We start from the raw sequence: 17,679 nt of genomic DNA, 5'->3' as shown, positions 1-17,679 counted from the left end.
TCCAGTTCCTAGTTGGAAGCTCACCCTGCTCTGCTCTATACCAAACGTGAAAGTCAATGTGAGCACTAGCCTCGACGTAAGGCCCTGATTATGCTGGCAAAACGGGAGGCGTGCAGCAGCTCCATGAGGCCTTCATCGCTGTTCTGCTTTAGTTTCACGGTAGTAAGCTTTCCAAGACTCCTAGGGACTTTGCTTAATCAACCGTTTCGGTACCAGAACACTGCGTAGAGACAGTAAGCTCTGGTCCTGCGTGTATGCTGCGTGTCAACCTAGAAATTGGAGACTGATGGCATAAAACTTCTATTCCCATTATGAAAGCTCCGTTCATGCGGGCTCGAAGCTACCTGAAAAGCATTGTTGTTGCCGGGGTTTTCCTCACTGCCGGCATGGTTCTGAGAAGAAAATGAGTTTTCTCCTAAGAAACCTTGGGTTTCCAGTTCCTTGTTGGAAGCTCACCCTGCTCTGCGCTATACCTAAAGTGAAAGTCAACGTGAGCCCAAGCTTCGAAGTAAGGCCCTGATTATCCTTGCAAAACGAGAGGCGTGCAGCAGCTCTTGAGGCGTTCATCGTTGTTCTGCTTTAGTTTCAAGGTAGTAAGCTTTTCAACACTCCTAGGGGCCTTGCTTCAGCACCCGTTTCAGTACCAGAACACTGCGTAGAACCAGGAAGCTCTGCTCCTGCGTGTATGCTGCGTGTCAACCTAGAAATTAGAGACTGATGGCACAACGCTTGTTTTCCCGTTTTGAAAGCTCCATTCATGCGGCCTCGAAGCTACCTGAAAAGCACTGTTGTTACCGTGCTTTTACTTACAGCCGGCATGCTCATAGAAGAAAATGAGTTTTCTCGAAAGAAACCTTGTGCTTCCAGTTCCTAGTTGGAAGCTCACCCTGCTCTGCTCTATACCAAACGTGAAAGTCAATGTGAGCACTAGCCTCGAAGTAAGGCCCTGATTATGCTGGCAAAACGGGAGGCGTGCAGCAGCTCCATGAGGCCTTCATCGCTGTTCTGCTTTAGTTTCACGGTAGTAAGCTTTCCAAGACTCCTAGGGACTTTGCTTAAGCAACCGTTTCGGTACCAGAACACTGCGTAGACACAGTAAGCTCTGGTCCTGCGTGTATGCTGCGTGTCAACCTAGAAACTGGAGACTGATGGCATAAGGCTTCTTTTCCCATTATGAAAGCTCCGTTCATGCGGCCTCGAAGCTACCTGAAAAGCATTGTTGTTGCCGGGGTTTTCTTCACTGCCGGCATGGTTCTGAGAAGAAAATGAGTTTTCTCCTAAGAAACCTTGGGTTTCCAGTTCCTTGTTGGAAGCTCACCCTGCTCTGCGCTATACCTAAAGTGAAAGTCAACGTGAGCCCAAGCTTCGAAGTAGGCCCTGATTACCCTTGTAAAACGGGAGGCGTGCAGCAGCTCCATGAGGCCTTCATCGCTGTTCTGCTTTAGTTTCACGGTAGTAAGCTTTCCAAGACTCCTAGGGACTTTGCTTAAGCAACCGTTTCGGTACCAGAACACTGCGTAGAGACAGTAAGCTCTGGTCCTGCGTGTATGCTGCGTGTCAACCTAGAAATTGGAGACTGATGGCATAAAGCTTCTTTTCCCATTATGAAAGCTCCGTTCATGCGGGCTCGAAGCTACCTGAAAAGCATTGTTGTTGCCGGGGTTTTCCTCACTGCCGGCATGGTTCTGAGAAGAAAATGAGTTTTCTCCTAAGAAACCTTGGGATTCCAGTTCCTTGTTGGAAGCTCACCCTGCTCTGCGCTATACCTAAAGTGAAAGTCAACGTGAGCCCAAGCTTCGAAGTAAGGCCCTGATTATCCTTGCCAAACGAGAGGCGTGCAGCAGCTCTTGAGGCGTTCATCGTTGTTCTGCTTTAGTTTCAAGGTAGTAAGCTTTTCAACACTCCTAGGGGCCTTGCTTCAGCACCCGTTTCAGTACCAGAACACTGCGTAGAACCAGGAAGCTCTGCTCCTGCGTGTATGCTGCGTGTCAACCTAGAAATTAGAGACTGATGGCACAACGCTTGTTTTCCCGTTTTGAAAGCTCCATTCATGCGGCCTCGAAGCTACCTGAAAAGCACTCTTGTTACCGTGCTTTTACTTACAGCCGGCATGGCACATAGAAGAAAATGACTTTTCTCGAAAGAAACCTTGTGCTTCCAGTTCCTAGTTGGAAGCTCACCCTGCTCTACTCTATACCAAACGTGAAAGTCAATGTGAGCACTAGCCTCGAAGTAAGGCCCTGATTATGCTGGCAAAACGGGAGGCGTGCAGCAGCTCCATGAGGCCTTCATCGCTGTTCTTCTTTAGTTTCACGGTAGTAAGCTTTCCAAGACTCCTAGGGACTTTGCTTAAGCAACCGTTTCGGTACCAGAACACTGCGTAGAGACAGTAAGCTCTGGTCCTGCGTGTATGCTGCGTGTCAACCTAGAAATTGGAGACTGATGGCATAAGGCTTCTTTTCCCATTATGAAAGCTCCGTTCATGCGGCCTCGAAGCTACCTGAAAAGCATTGTTGTTGCCGGGGTTTTCTTCACTGCCGGCATGGTTCTGAGAAGAAAATGAGTTTTCTCCTAAGAAACCTTGGGTTTCCAGTTCCTTGTTGGAAGCTCACCCTGCTCTGCGCTATACCTAAAGTGAAAGTCAACGTGAGCCCAAGCTTCGAAGTAGGCCCTGATTACCCTTGTAAAACGAGAGGCGTGCAGCAGCTCCATGAGGCGTTCATCGTTGTTCTGCTTTAGTTTCAAGGTAGTAAGCTTTTCAACACTCCTAGGGGCCTTGCTTCAGCACCCGTTTCAGTACCAGAACACTGCGTAGAACCAGGAAGCTCTGCTCCTGCGTGTGTGCTGCGTGTCAACCTAGAAATTAGAGACTGATGGCACAACGCTTGTTTTCCCGTTTTGAAAGCTCCATTCATGCGGCCTCGAAGCTACCTGAAAAGCACTGTTGTTACCGTGCTTTTACTTACAGGCGGTATGGCACATAGAAGAAAATGAGTTTTCTCGAAAGAAACCTTGTGCTTCCAGTTCCTAGTTGGAAGCTCACCCTGCTCTGCTCTATACCAAACGTGAAAGTCAATGTGAGCACTAGCCTCGACGTAAGGCCCTGATTATGCTGGCAAAACGGGAGGCGTGCAGCAGCTCCATGAGGCCTTCATCGCTGTTCTGCTTTAGTTTCACGGTAGTAAGCTTTCCAAGACTCCTAGGGACTTTGCTTAAGCAACCGTTTCGGTACCAGAACACTGCGTAGAGACAGTAAGCTCTGGTCCTGCGTGTATGCTGCGTGTCAACCTAGAAACTGGAGACTGATGGCATAAGGCTTCTTTTCCCATTATGAAAGCTCCGTTCATGCGGCCTCGAAGCTACCTGAAAAGCATTGTTGTTGCCGGGGTTTTCTTCACTGCCGGCATGGTTCTGAGAAGAAAATGAGTTTTCTCCTAAGAAACCTTGGGTTTCCAGTTCCTTGTTGGAAGCTCACCCTGCTCTGCGCTATACCTAAAGTGAAAGTCAACGTGAGCCCAAGCTTCGAAGTAGGCCCTGATTACCCTTGTAAAACGAGAGGCGTGCAGCAGCTCCATGAGGCCTTCATCGTTGTTCTGCTTTTTCAAGGTAGTAAGCATTTCAACACTCCTAGGGGCCTTGCTTCAGCACCCGTTTCAGTATCAGAACACTGCGTAGAACCAGGAAGCTCTGCTCCTGCGTGTGTGCTGCGTGTCAACCTAGAAATTAGAGACTGATGGCACAACGCTTGTTTTCCCGTTTTGAAAGCTCCATTCATGCGGCCTCGAAGCTACCTGAAAAGCACTGTTGTTACCGTGCTTTTACTTACAGGCGGTATGGCACATAGAAGAAAATGAGTTTTCTCGAAAGAAACCTTGTGCTTCCAGTTCCTAGTTGGAAGCTCACCCTGCTCTGCTCTATACCAAACGTGAAAGTCAATGTGAGCACTAGCCTCGACGTAAGGCCCTGATTATGCTGGCAAAACGGGAGGCGTGCAGCAGCTCCATGAGGCCTTCATCGCTGTTCTGCTTTAGTTTCACGGTAGTAAGCTTTCCAAGACTCCTAGGGACTTTGCTTAAGCAACCGTTTCGGTACCAGAACACTGCGTAGAGACAGTAAGCTCTGGTCCTGCGTGTATGCTGCGTGTCAACCTAGAAACTGGAGACTGATGGCATAAGGCTTCTTTTCCCATTATGAAAGCTCCGTTCATGCGGCCTCGAAGCTACCTGAAAAGCATTGTTGTTGCCGGGGTTTTCTTCACTGCCGGCATGGTTCTGAGAAGAAAATGAGTTTTCTCCTAAGAAACCTTGGGTTTCCAGTTCCTTGTTGGAAGCTCACCCTGCTCTGCGCTATACCTAAAGTGAAAGTCAACGTGAGCCCAAGCTTCGAAGTAGGCCCTGATTACCCTTGTAAAACGAGAGGCGTGCAGCAGCTCCATGAGGCCTTCATCGTTGTTCTGCTTTTTCAAGGTAGTAAGCATTTCAACACTCCTAGGGGCCTTGCTTCAGCACCCGTTTCAGTATCAGAACACTGCGTAGAACCAGGAAGCTCTGCTCCTGCGTGTGTGCTGCGTGTCAACCTAGAAATTAGAGACTGATGGCACAACGCTTGTTTTCCCGTTTTGAAAGCTCCATTCATGCGGCCTCGAAGCTACCTGAAAAGCACTGTTGTTACCGTGCTTTTACTTACAGCCGGCATGGCACATAGAAGAAAATGAGTTTTCTCGAAAGAAACCTTGTGCTTCCAGTTCCTAGTTGGAAGCTCACCCTGCTCTGCTCTATACCAAACGTGAAAGTCAATGTGAGCACTAGCCTCGAAGTAAGGCCCTGATTATGCTGGCAAAACGGGAGGCGTGCAGCAACTCCATGAGGCCTTCATCGCTGTTCTGCTTTAGTTTCACGGTAGTAAGCTTTCCAAGACTCCTAGGGACTTTGCTTAAGCAACCGTTTCGGTACCAGAACACTGCGTAGAGACAGTAAGCTCTGGTCCTGCGTGTATGCTGCGTGTCAACCTAGAAATTGGAGACTGATGGCATAAAGCTTCTTTTCCCATTATGAAAGCTCCGTTCATGCGGGCTCGAAGCTACCTGAAAAGCATTGTTGTTGCCGGGGTTTTCCTCACTGCCGGCATGGTTCTGAGAAGAAAATGAGTTTTCTCCTAAGAAACCTTGGGATTCCAGTTCCTTGTTGGAAGCTCACCCTGCTCTGCGCTATACCTAAAGTGAAAGTCAACGTGAGCCCAAGCTTCGAAGTAAGGCCCTGATTATCCTTGCCAAACGAGAGGCGTGCAGCAGCTCTTGAGGCGTTCATCGTTGTTCTGCTTTAGTTTCAAGGTAGTAAGCTTTTCAACACTCCTAGGGGCCTTGCTTCAGCACCCGTTTCAGTACCAGAACACTGCGTAGAACCAGGAAGCTCTGCTCCTGCGTGTGTGCTGCGTGTCAACCTAGAAATTAGAGACTGATGGCACAACGCTTGTTTTCCCGTTTTGAAAGCTCCATTCATGCGGCCTCGAAGCTACCTGAAAAGCACTGTTGTTACCGTGCTTTTACTTACAGGCGGTATGGCACATAGAAGAAAATGAGTTTTCTCGAAAGAAACCTTGTGCTTCCAGTTCCTAGTTGGAAGCTCACCCTGCTCTGCTCTATACCAAACGTGAAAGTCAATGTGAGCACTAGCCTCGACGTAAGGCCCTGATTATGCTGGCAAAACGGGAGGCGTGCAGCAGCTCCATGAGGCCTTCATCGCTGTTCTGCTTTAGTTTCACGGTAGTAAGCTTTCCAAGACTCCTAGGGACTTTGCTTAAGCAACCGTTTCGGTACCAGAACACTGCGTAGAGACAGTAAGCTCTGGTCCTGCGTGTATGCTGCGTGTCAACCTAGAAACTGGAGACTGATGGCATAAGGCTTCTTTTCCCATTATGAAAGCTCCGTTCATGCGGCCTCGAAGCTACCTGAAAAGCATTGTTGTTGCCGGGGTTTTCTTCACTGCCGGCATGGTTCTGAGAAGAAAATGAGTTTTCTCCTAAGAAACCTTGGGTTTCCAGTTCCTTGTTGGAAGCTCACCCTGCTCTGCGCTATACCTAAAGTGAAAGTCAACGTGAGCCCAAGCTTCGAAGTAGGCCCTGATTACCCTTGTAAAACGAGAGGCGTGCAGCAGCTCCATGAGGCCTTCATCGTTGTTCTGCTTTTTCAAGGTAGTAAGCATTTCAACACTCCTAGGGGCCTTGCTTCAGCACCCGTTTCAGTATCAGAACACTGCGTAGAACCAGGAAGCTCTGCTCCTGCGTGTGTGCTGCGTGTCAACCTAGAAATTAGAGACTGATGGCACAACGCTTGTTTTCCCGTTTTGAAAGCTCCATTCATGCGGCCTCGAAGCTACCTGAAAAGCACTGTTGTTACCGTGCTTTTACTTACAGGCGGTATGGCACATAGAAGAAAATGAGTTTTCTCGAAAGAAACCTTGTGCTTCCAGTTCCTAGTTGGAAGCTCACCCTGCTCTGCTCTATACCAAACGTGAAAGTCAATGTGAGCACTAGCCTCGACGTAAGGCCCTGATTATGCTGGCAAAACGGGAGGCGTGCAGCAGCTCCATGAGGCCTTCATCGCTGTTCTGCTTTAGTTTCACGGTAGTAAGCTTTCCAAGACTCCTAGGGACTTTGCTTAAGCAACCGTTTCGGTACCAGAACACTGCGTAGAGACAGTAAGCTCTGGTCCTGCGTGTATGCTGCGTGTCAACCTAGAAACTGGAGACTGATGGCATAAGGCTTCTTTTCCCATTATGAAAGCTCCGTTCATGCGGCCTCGAAGCTACCTGAAAAGCATTGTTGTTGCCGGGGTTTTCTTCACTGCCGGCATGGTTCTGAGAAGAAAATGAGTTTTCTCCTAAGAAACCTTGGGTTTCCAGTTCCTTGTTGGAAGCTCACCCTGCTCTGCGCTATACCTAAAGTGAAAGTCAACGTGAGCCCAAGCTTCGAAGTAGGCCCTGATTACCCTTGTAAAACGAGAGGCGTGCAGCAGCTCCATGAGGCCTTCATCGTTGTTCTGCTTTTTCAAGGTAGTAAGCATTTCAACACTCCTAGGGGCCTTGCTTCAGCACCCGTTTCAGTATCAGAACACTGCGTAGAACCAGGAAGCTCTGCTCCTGCGTGTGTGCTGCGTGTCAACCTAGAAATTAGAGACTGATGGCACAACGCTTGTTTTCCCGTTTTGAAAGCTCCATTCATGCGGCCTCGAAGCTACCTGAAAAGCACTGTTGTTACCGTGCTTTTACTTACAGGCGGTATGGCACATAGAAGAAAATGAGTTTTCTCGAAAGAAACCTTGTGCTTCCAGTTCCTAGTTGGAAGCTCACCCTGCTCTGCTCTATACCAAACGTGAAAGTCAATGTGAGCACTAGCCTCGACGTAAGGCCCTGATTATGCTGGCAAAACGGGAGGCGTGCAGCAGCTCCATGAGGCCTTCATCGCTGTTCTGCTTTAGTTTCACGGTAGTAAGCTTTCCAAGACTCCTAGGGACTTTGCTTAAGCAACCGTTTCGGTACCAGAACACTGCGTAGAGACAGTAAGCTCTGGTCCTGCGTGTATGCTGCGTGTCAACCTAGAAACTGGAGACTGATGGCATAAGGCTTCTTTTCCCATTATGAAAGCTCCGTTCATGCGGCCTCGAAGCTACCTGAAAAGCATTGTTGTTGCCGGGGTTTTCTTCACTGCCGGCATGGTTCTGAGAAGAAAATGAGTTTTCTCCTAAGAAACCTTGGGTTTCCAGTTCCTTGTTGGAAGCTCACCCTGCTCTGCGCTATACCTAAAGTGAAAGTCAACGTGAGCCCAAGCTTCGAAGTAGGCCCTGATTACCCTTGTAAAACGAGAGGCGTGCAGCAGCTCCATGAGGCCTTCATCGTTGTTCTGCTTTTTCAAGGTAGTAAGCATTTCAACACTCCTAGGGGCCTTGCTTCAGCACCCGTTTCAGTATCAGAACACTGCGTAGAACCAGGAAGCTCTGCTCCTGCGTGTGTGCTGCGTGTCAACCTAGAAATTAGAGACTGATGGCACAACGCTTGTTTTCCCGTTTTGAAAGCTCCATTCATGCGGCCTCGAAGCTACCTGAAAAGCACTGTTGTTACCGTGCTTTTACTTACAGGCGGTATGGCACATAGAAGAAAATGAGTTTTCTCGAAAGAAACCTTGTGCTTCCAGTTCCTAGTTGGAAGCTCACCCTGCTCTGCTCTATACCAAACGTGAAAGTCAATGTGAGCACTAGCCTCGACGTAAGGCCCTGATTATGCTGGCAAAACGGGAGGCGTGCAGCAGCTCCATGAGGCCTTCATCGCTGTTCTGCTTTAGTTTCACGGTAGTAAGCTTTCCAAGACTCCTAGGGACTTTGCTTAAGCAACCGTTTCGGTACCAGAACACTGCGTAGAGACAGTAAGCTCTGGTCCTGCGTGTATGCTGCGTGTCAACCTAGAAATTGGAGACTGATGGCATAAAGCTTCTTTTCCCATTATGAAAGCTCCGTTCATGCGGGCTCGAAGCTACCTGAAAAGCATTGTTGTTGCCGGGGTTTTCCTCACTGCCGGCATGGTTCTGAGAAGAAAATGAGTTTTCTCCTAAGAAACCTTGGGATTCCAGTTCCTTGTTGGAAGCTCACCCTGCTCTGCGCTATACCTAAAGTGAAAGTCAACGTGAGCCCAAGCTTCGAAGTAAGGCCCTGATTATCCTTGCCAAACGAGAGGCGTGCAGCAGCTCTTGAGGCGTTCATCGTTGTTCTGCTTTAGTTTCAAGGTAGTAAGCTTTTCAACACTCCTAGGGGCCTTGCTTCAGCACCCGTTTCAGTACCAGAACACTGCGTAGAACCAGGAAGCTCTGCTCCTGCGTGTATGCTGCGTGTCAACCTAGAAATTAGAGACTGATGGCACAACGCTTGTTTTCCCGTTTTGAAAGCTCCATTCATGCGGCCTCGAAGCTACCTGAAAAGCACTCTTGTTACCGTGCTTTTACTTACAGCCGGCATGGCACATAGAAGAAAATGACTTTTCTCGAAAGAAACCTTGTGCTTCCAGTTCCTAGTTGGAAGCTCACCCTGCTCTACTCTATACCAAACGTGAAAGTCAATGTGAGCACTAGCCTCGAAGTAAGGCCCTGATTATGCTGGCAAAACGGGAGGCGTGCAGCAGCTCCATGAGGCCTTCATCGCTGTTCTTCTTTAGTTTCACGGTAGTAAGCTTTCCAAGACTCCTAAGGACTTTGCTTAAGCAACCGTTTCGGTACCAGAACACTGCGTAGAGACAGTAAGCTCTGGTCCTGCGTGTATGCTGCGTGTCAACCTAGAAATTGGAGACTGATGGCATAAGGCTTCTTTTCCCATTATGAAAGCTCCGTTCATGCGGCCTCGAAGCTACCTGAAAAGCATTGTTGTTGCCGGGGTTTTCTTCACTGCCGGCATGGTTCTGAGAAGAAAATGAGTTTTCTCCTAAGAAACCTTGGGTTTCCAGTTCCTTGTTGGAAGCTCACCCTGCTCTGCGCTATACCTAAAGTGAAAGTCAACGTGAGCCCAAGCTTCGAAGTAGGCCCTGATTACCCTTGTAAAACGAGAGGCGTGCAGCAGCTCCATGAGGCGTTCATCGTTGTTCTGCTTTAGTTTCAAGGTAGTAAGCTTTTCAACACTCCTAGGGGCCTTGCTTCAGCACCCGTTTCAGTATCAGAACACTGCGTAGAACCAGGAAGCTCTGCTCCTGCGTGTGTGCTGCGTGTCAACCTAGAAATTAGAGACTGATGGCACAACGCTTGTTTTCCCGTTTTGAAAGCTCCATTCATGCGGCCTCGAAGCTACCTGAAAAGCACTGTTGTTACCGTGCTTTTACTTACAGGCGGTATGGCACATAGAAGAAAATGAGTTTTCTCGAAAGAAACCTTGTGCTTCCAGTTCCTAGTTGGAAGCTCACCCTGCTCTGCTCTATACCAAACGTGAAAGTCAATGTGAGCACTAGCCTCGACGTAAGGCCCTGATTATGCTGGCAAAACGGGAGGCGTGCAGCAGCTCCATGAGGCCTTCATCGCTGTTCTGCTTTAGTTTCACGGTAGTAAGCTTTCCAAGACTCCTAGGGACTTTGCTTAATCAACCGTTTCGGTACCAGAACACTGCGTAGAGACAGTAAGCTCTGGTCCTGCGTGTATGCTGCGTGTCAACCTAGAAACTGGAGACTGATGGCATAAGGCTTCTTTTCCCATTATGAAAGCTCCGTTCATGCGGCCTCGAAGCTACCTGAAAAGCATTGTTGTTGCCGGGGTTTTCTTCACTGCCGGCATGGTTCTGAGAAGAAAATGAGTTTTCTCCTAAGAAACCTTGGGTTTCCAGTTCCTTGTTGGAAGCTCACCCTGCTCTGCGCTATACCTAAAGTGAAAGTCAACGTGAGCCCAAGCTTCGAAGTAGGCCCTGATTACCCTTGTAAAACGAGAGGCGTGCAGCAGCTCCATGAGGCCTTCATCGTTGTTCTGCTTTTTCAAGGTAGTAAGCATTTCAACACTCCTAGGGGCCTTGCTTCAGCACCCGTTTCAGTATCAGAACACTGCGTAGAACCAGGAAGCTCTGCTCCTGCGTGTGTGCTGCGTGTCAACCTAGAAATTAGAGACTGATGGCACAACGCTTGTTTTCCCGTTTTGAAAGCTCCATTCATGCGGCCTCGAAGCTACCTGAAAAGCACTGTTGTTACCGTGCTTTTACTTACAGCCGGCATGGCACATAGAAGAAAATGAGTTTTCTCGAAAGAAACCTTGTGCTTCCAGTTCCTAGTTGGAAGCTCACCCTGCTCTGCTCTATACCAAACGTGAAAGTCAATGTGAGCACTAGCCTCGACGTAAGGCCCTGATTATGCTGGCAAAACGGGAGGCGTGCAGCAGCTCCATGAGGCCTTCATCGCTGTTCTGCTTTAGTTTCACGGTAGTAAGCTTTCCAAGACTCCTAGGGACTTTGCTTAATCAACCGTTTCGGTACCAGAACACTGCGTAGAGACAGTAAGCTCTGGTCCTGCGTGTATGCTGCGTGTCAACCTAGAAATTGGAGACTGATGGCATAAAACTTCTATTCCCATTATGAAAGCTCCGTTCATGCGGGCTCGAAGCTACCTGAAAAGCATTGTTGTTGCCGGGGTTTTCCTCACTGCCGGCATGGTTCTGAGAAGAAAATGAGTTTTCTCCTAAGAAACCTTCGGTTTCCAGTTCCTTGTTGGAAGCTCACCCTGCTCTGCGCTATACCTAAAGTGAAAGTCAACGTGAGCCCAAGCTTCGAAGTAAGGCCCTGATTATCCTTGCAAAACGAGAGGCGTGCAGCAGCTCCATGAGGCCTTCATCGTTGTTCTGCTTTAGTTTCAAGGTAGTAAGCTTTTCAACACTCCTAGGGGCCTTGCTTCAGCACCCGTTTCAGTACCAGAACACTGCGTAGAACCAGGAAGCTCTGCTCCTGCGTGTATGCTGCGTGTCAACCTAGAAATTAGAGACTGATGGCACAACGCTTGTTTTCCCGTTTTGAAAGCTCCATTCATGCGGCCTCGAAGCTACCTGAAAAGCACTGTTGTTACCGTGCTTTTACTTACAGCCGGCATGGCACATAGAAGAAAATGACTTTTCTCGAAAGAAACCTTGTGCTTCCAGTTCCTAGTTGGAAGCTCACCGTGCTCTACTCTATACCAAACGTGAAAGTCAATGTGAGCACTAGCCTCGAAGTAAGGCCCTGATTATGCTGGCAAAACGGGAGGCGTGCAGCAGCTCCATGAGGCCTTCATCGCTGTTCTGCTTTAGTTTCACGGTAGTAAGCTTTCCAAGACTCCTAGGGACTTTGCTTAAGCAACCGTTTCGGTACCAGAACACTGCGTAGAGACAGTAAGCTCTGGTCCTGCGTGTATGCTGCGTATCAACCTAGAAATTGGAGACTGATGGCATAAGGCTTCTTTTCCCATTATGAAAGCACCGTTCATGCGGCCTCGAAGCTACCTGAAAAGCATTGTTGTTGCCGGGGTTTTCTTCACTGCCGGCATGGTTCTGAGAAGAAAATGAGTTTTCTCCTAAGAAACCTTGGGTTTCCAGTTCCTTGTTGGAAGCTCACCCTGCTCTGCGCTATACCTAAAGTGAAAGTCAACGTGAGCCCAAGCTTCGAAGTAGGCCCTGATTACCCTTGTAAAACGAGAGGCGTGCAGCAGCTCCATGAGGCCTTCATCGTTGTTCTGCTTTAGTTTCAAGGTAGTAAGCTTTTCAACACTCCTAGGGGCCTTGCTTCAGCACCCGTTTCAGTATCAGAACACTGCGTAGAACCAAGAAGCTCTGCTCCTGCGTGTATGCTGCGTGTCAACCTAGAAATTAGAGACTGATGGCACAAGGCTGGTTTTCCCATTATGAAAGCTCCGTTAATGCGGCCCCGAAGCTACCTGAAAAGCACTGTTGTTACCGTGCTTTTACTTACAGCCGGCATGGCACATAGAAGAAAATGAGTTTTCTCGAAAGAAACCTTGTGCTTCCAGTTCCTAGTTGGAAGCTCACCCTGCTCTGCTCTATACCAAACGTGAAAGTCAATGTGAGCACTAGCCTCGAAGTAAGGCCCTGATTATGCTGGCAAAACGGGAGGCGTGCAGCAACTCCATGAGGCCTTCATCGCTGTTCTGCTTTAGTTTCACGGTAGTAAGCTTTCCAAGACTCCTAGGGACTTTGCTTAAGCAACCGTTTCGGTACCAGAACACTGCGTAGAGACAGTAAGCTCTGGTCCTGCGTGTATGCTGCGTGTCAACCTAGAAATTGGAGACTGATGGCATAAAGCTTCTTTTCCCATTATGAAAGCTCCGTTCATGCGGGCTCGAAGCTACCTGAAAAGCATTGTTGTTGCCGGGGTTTTCCTCACTGCCGGCATGGTTCTGAGAAGAAAATGAGTTTTCTCCTAAGAAACCTTGGGATTCCAGTTCCTTGTTGGAAGCTCACCCTGCTCTGCGCTGTACCTAAAGTGAAAGTCAACGTGAGCCCAAGCTTCGAAGTAAGGCCCTGATTATCCTTGCCAAACGAGAGGCGTGCAGCAGCTCTTGAGGCGTTCATCGTTGTTCTGCTTTAGTTTCAAGGTAGTAAGCTTTTCAACACTCCTAGGGGCCTTGCTTCAGCACCCGTTTCAGTACCAGAACACTGCGTAGAACCAGGAAGCTCTGCTCCTGCGTGTATGCTGCGTGTCAACCTAGAAATTAGAGACTGATGGCACAACGCTTGTTTTCCCGTTTTGAAAGCTCCATTCATGCGGCCTCGAAGCTACCTGAAAAGCACTCTTGTTACCGTGCTTTTACTTACAGCCGGCATGGCACATAGAAGAAAATGACTTTTCTCGAAAGAAACCTTGTGCTTCCAGTTCCTAGTTGGAAGCTCACCCTGCTCTACTCTATACCAAACGTGAAAGTCAATGTGAGCACTAGCCTCGAAGTAAGGCCCTGATTATGCTGGCAAAACGGGAGGCGTGCAGCAGCTCCATGAGGCCTTCATCGCTGTTCTTCTTTAGTTTCACGGTAGTAAGCTTTCCAAGACTCCTAGGGACTTTGCTTAAGCAACCGTTTCGGTACCAGAACACTGCGTAGAGACAGTAAGCTCTGGTCCTGCGTGTATGCTGCGTGTCAACCTAGAAATTGGAGACTGATGGCATAAGGCTTCTTTTCCCATTATGAAAGCTCCGTTCATGCGGCCTCGAAGCTACCTGAAAAGCATTGTTGTTGCCGGGGTTTTCTTCACTGCCGGCATGGTTCTGAGAAGAAAATGAGTTTTCTCCTAAGAAACCTTGGGTTTCCAGTTCCTTGTTGGAAGCTCACCCTGCTCTGCGCTATACCTAAAGTGAAAGTCAACGTGAGCCCAAGCTTCGAAGTAGGCCCTGATTACCCTTGTAAAACGAGAGGCGTGCAGCAGCTCCATGAGGCGTTCATCGTTGTTCTGCTTTAGTTTCAAGGTAGTAAGCTTTTCAACACTCCTAGGGGCCTTGCTTCAGCACCCGTTTCAGTACCAGAACACTGCGTAGAACCAGGAAGCTCTGCTCCTGCGTGTGTGCTGCGTGTCAACCTAGAAATTAGAGACTGATGGCACAACGCTTGTTTTCCCGTTTTGAAAGCTCCATTCATGCGGCCTCGAAGCTACCTGAAAAGCACTCTTGTTACCGTGCTTTTACTTACAGCCGGCATGGCACATAGAAGAAAATGAGTTTTCTCGAAAGAAACCTTGTGCTTCCAGTTCCTAGTTGGAAGCTCACCCTGCTCTACTCTATACCAAACGTGAAAGTCAATGTGAGCACTAGCCTCGAAGTAAGGCCCTGATTATGCTGGCAAAACGGGAGGCGTGCAGCAGCTCCATGAGGCCTTCATCGCTGTTCTTCTTTAGTTTCACGGTAGTAAGCTTTCCAAGACTCCTAGGGACTTTGCTTAAGCAACCGTTTCGGTACCAGAACACTGCGTAGAGACAGTAAGCTCTGGTCCTGCGTGTATGCTGCGTGTCAACCTAGAAATTGGAGACTGATGGCATAAGGCTTCTTTTCCCATTATGAAAGCTCCGTTCATGCGGCCTCGAAGCTACCTGAAAAGCATTGTTGTTGCCGGGGTTTTCTTCACTGCCGGCATGGTTCTGAGAAGAAAATGAGTTTTCTCCTAAGAAACCTTGGGTTTCCAGTTCCTTGTTGGAAGCTCACCCTGCTCTGCGCTATACCTAAAGTGAAAGTCAACGTGAGCCCAAGCTTCGAAGTAGGCCCTGATTACCCTTGTAAAACGAGAGGCGTGCAGCAGCTCCATGAGGCGTTCATCGTTGTTCTGCTTTAGTTTCAAGGTAGTAAGCTTTTCAACACTCCTAGGGGCCTTGCTTCAGCACCCGTTTCAGTACCAGAACACTGCGTAGAACCAGGAAGCTCTGCTCCTGCGTGTGTGCTGCGTGTCAACCTAGAAATTAGAGACTGATGGCACAACGCTTGTTTTCCCGTTTTGAAAGCTCCATTCATGCGGCCTCGAAGCTACCTGAAAAGCACTGTTGTTACCGTGCTTTTACTTACAGGCGGTATGGCACATAGAAGAAAATGAGTTTTCTCGAAAGAAACCTTGTGCTTCCAGTTCCTAGTTGGAAGCTCACCCTGCTCTGCTCTATACCAAACGTGAAAGTCAATGTGAGCACTAGCCTCGACGTAAGGCCCTGATTATGCTGGCAAAACGGGAGGCGTGCAGCAGCTCCATGAGGCCTTCATCGCTGTTCTGCTTTAGTTTCACGGTAGTAAGCTTTCCAAGACTCCTAGGGACTTTGCTTAATCAACCGTTTCGGTACCAGAACACTGCGTAGAGACAGTAAGCTCTGGTCCTGCGTGTATGCTGCGTGTCAACCTAGAAACTGGAGACTGATGGCATAAGGCTTCTTTTCCCATTATGAAAGCTCCGTTCATGCGGGCTCGAAGCTACCTGAAAAGCATTGTTGTTGCCGGGGTTTTCTTCACTGCCGGCATGGTTCTGAGAAGAAAATGAGTTTTCTCCTAAGAAACCTTGGGTTTCCAGTTCCTTGTTGGAAGCTCACCCTGCTCTGCGCTATACCTAAAGTGAAAGTCAACGTGAGCCCAAGCTTCGAAGTAGGCCCTGATTACCCTTGTAAAACGAGAGGCGTGCAGCAGCTCCATGAGGCCTTCATCGTTGTTCTGCTTTTTCAAGGTAGTAAGCATTTCAACACTCCTAGGGGCCTTGCTTCAGCACCCGTTTCAGTATCAGAACACTGCGTAGAACCAGGAAGCTCTGCTCCTGCGTGTGTGCTGCGTGTCAACCTAGAAATTAGAGACTGATGGCACAACGCTTGTTTTCCCGTTTTGAAAGCTCCATTCATGCGGCCTCGAAGCTACCTGAAAAGCACTGTTGTTACCGTGCTTTTACTTACAGCCGGCATGGCACATAGAAGAAAATGAGTTTTCTCGAAAGAAACCTTGTGCTTCCAGTTCCTAGTTGGAAGCTCACCCTGCTCTGCTCTATACCAAACGTGAAAGTCAATGTGAGCACTAGCCTCGACGTAAGGCCCTGATTATGCTGGCAAAACGGGAGGCGTGCAGCAGCTCCATGAGGCCTTCATCGCTGTTCTGCTTTAGTTTCACGGTAGTAAGCTTTCCAAGACTCCTAGGGACTTTGCTTAATCAACCGTTTCGGTACCAGAACACTGCGTAGAGACAGTAAGCTCTGGTCCTGCGTGTATGCTGCGTGTCAACCTAGAAATTGGAGACTGATGGCATAAAACTTCTATTCCCATTATGAAAGCTCCGTTCATGCGGGCTCGAAGCTACCTGAAAAGCATTGTTGTTGCCGGGGTTTTCCTCACTGCCGGCATGGTTCTGAGAAGAAAATGAGTTTTCTCCTAAGAAACCTTGGGTTTCCAGTTCCTTGTTGGAAGCTCACCCTGCTCTGCGCTATACCTAAAGTGAAAGTCAACGTGAGCCCAAGCTTCGAAGTAAGGCCCTGATTATCCTTGCAAAACGAGAGGCGTGCAGCAGCTCCATGAGGCCTTCATCGTTGTTCTGCTTTAGTTTCAAGGTAGTAAGCTTTTCAACACTCCTAGGGGCCTTGCTTCAGCACCCGTTTCAGTACCAGAACACTGCGTAGAACCAGGAAGCTCTGCTCCTGCGTGTATGCTGCGTGTCAACCTAGAAATTAGAGACTGATGGCACAACGCTTGTTTTCCCGTTTTGAAAGCTCCATTCATGCGGCCTCGAAGCTACCTGAAAAGCACTGTTGTTACCGTGCTTTTACTTACAGCCGGCATGGCACATAGAAGAAAATGACTTTTCTCGAAAGAAACCTTGTGCTTCCAGTTCCTAGTTGGAAGCTCACCGTGCTCTACTCTATACCAAACGTGAAAGTCAATGTGAGCACTAGCCTCGAAGTAAGGCCCTGATTATGCTGGCAAAACGGGAGGCGTGCAGCAGCTCCATGAGGCCTTCATCGCTGTTCTGCTTTAGTTTCACGGTAGTAAGCTTTCCAAGACTCCTAGGGACTTTGCTTAAGCAACCGTTTCGGTACCAGAACACTGCGTAGAGACAGTAAGCTCTGGTCCTGCGTGTATGCTGCGTATCAACCTAGAAATTGGAGACTGATGGCATAAGGCTTCTTTTCCCATTATGAAAGCACCGTTCATGCGGCCTCGAAGCTACCTGAAAAGCATTGTTGTTGCCGGGGTTTTCTTCACTGCCGGCATGGTTCTGAGAAGAAAATGAGTTTTCTCCTAAGAAACCTTGGGTTTCCAGTTCCTTGTTGGAAGCTCACCCTGCTCTGCGCTATACCTAAAGTGAAAGTCAACGTGAGCCCAAGCTTCGAAGTAGGCCCTGATTACCCTTGTAAAACGAGAGGCGTGCAGCAGCTCCATGAGGCCTTCATCGTTGTTCTGCTTTAGTTTCAAGGTAGTAAGCTTTTCAACACTCCTAGGGGCCTTGCTTCAGCACCCGTTTCAGTATCAGAACACTGCGTAGAACCAAGAAGCTCTGCTCCTGCGTGTATGCTGCGTGTCAACCTAGAAATTAGAGACTGATGGCACAAGGCTGGTTTTCCCATTATGAAAGCTCCGTTAATGCGGCCCCGAAGCTACCTGAAAAGCACTGTTGTTACCGTGCTTTTACTTACAGCCGGCATGGCACATAGAAGAAAATGAGTTTTCTCGAAAGAAACCTTGTGCTTCCAGTTC

This window comes from Eubalaena glacialis, chromosome 11 (assembly GCF_028564815.1).
Source record: "Eubalaena glacialis isolate mEubGla1 chromosome 11, mEubGla1.1.hap2.+ XY, whole genome shotgun sequence".
NCBI classification, from domain to species: domain Eukaryota; kingdom Metazoa; phylum Chordata; class Mammalia; order Artiodactyla; family Balaenidae; genus Eubalaena; species Eubalaena glacialis.
The sequence above is the reverse complement of the archived record's forward strand: the minus strand, read 5'-3'. Positions refer to the sequence as shown.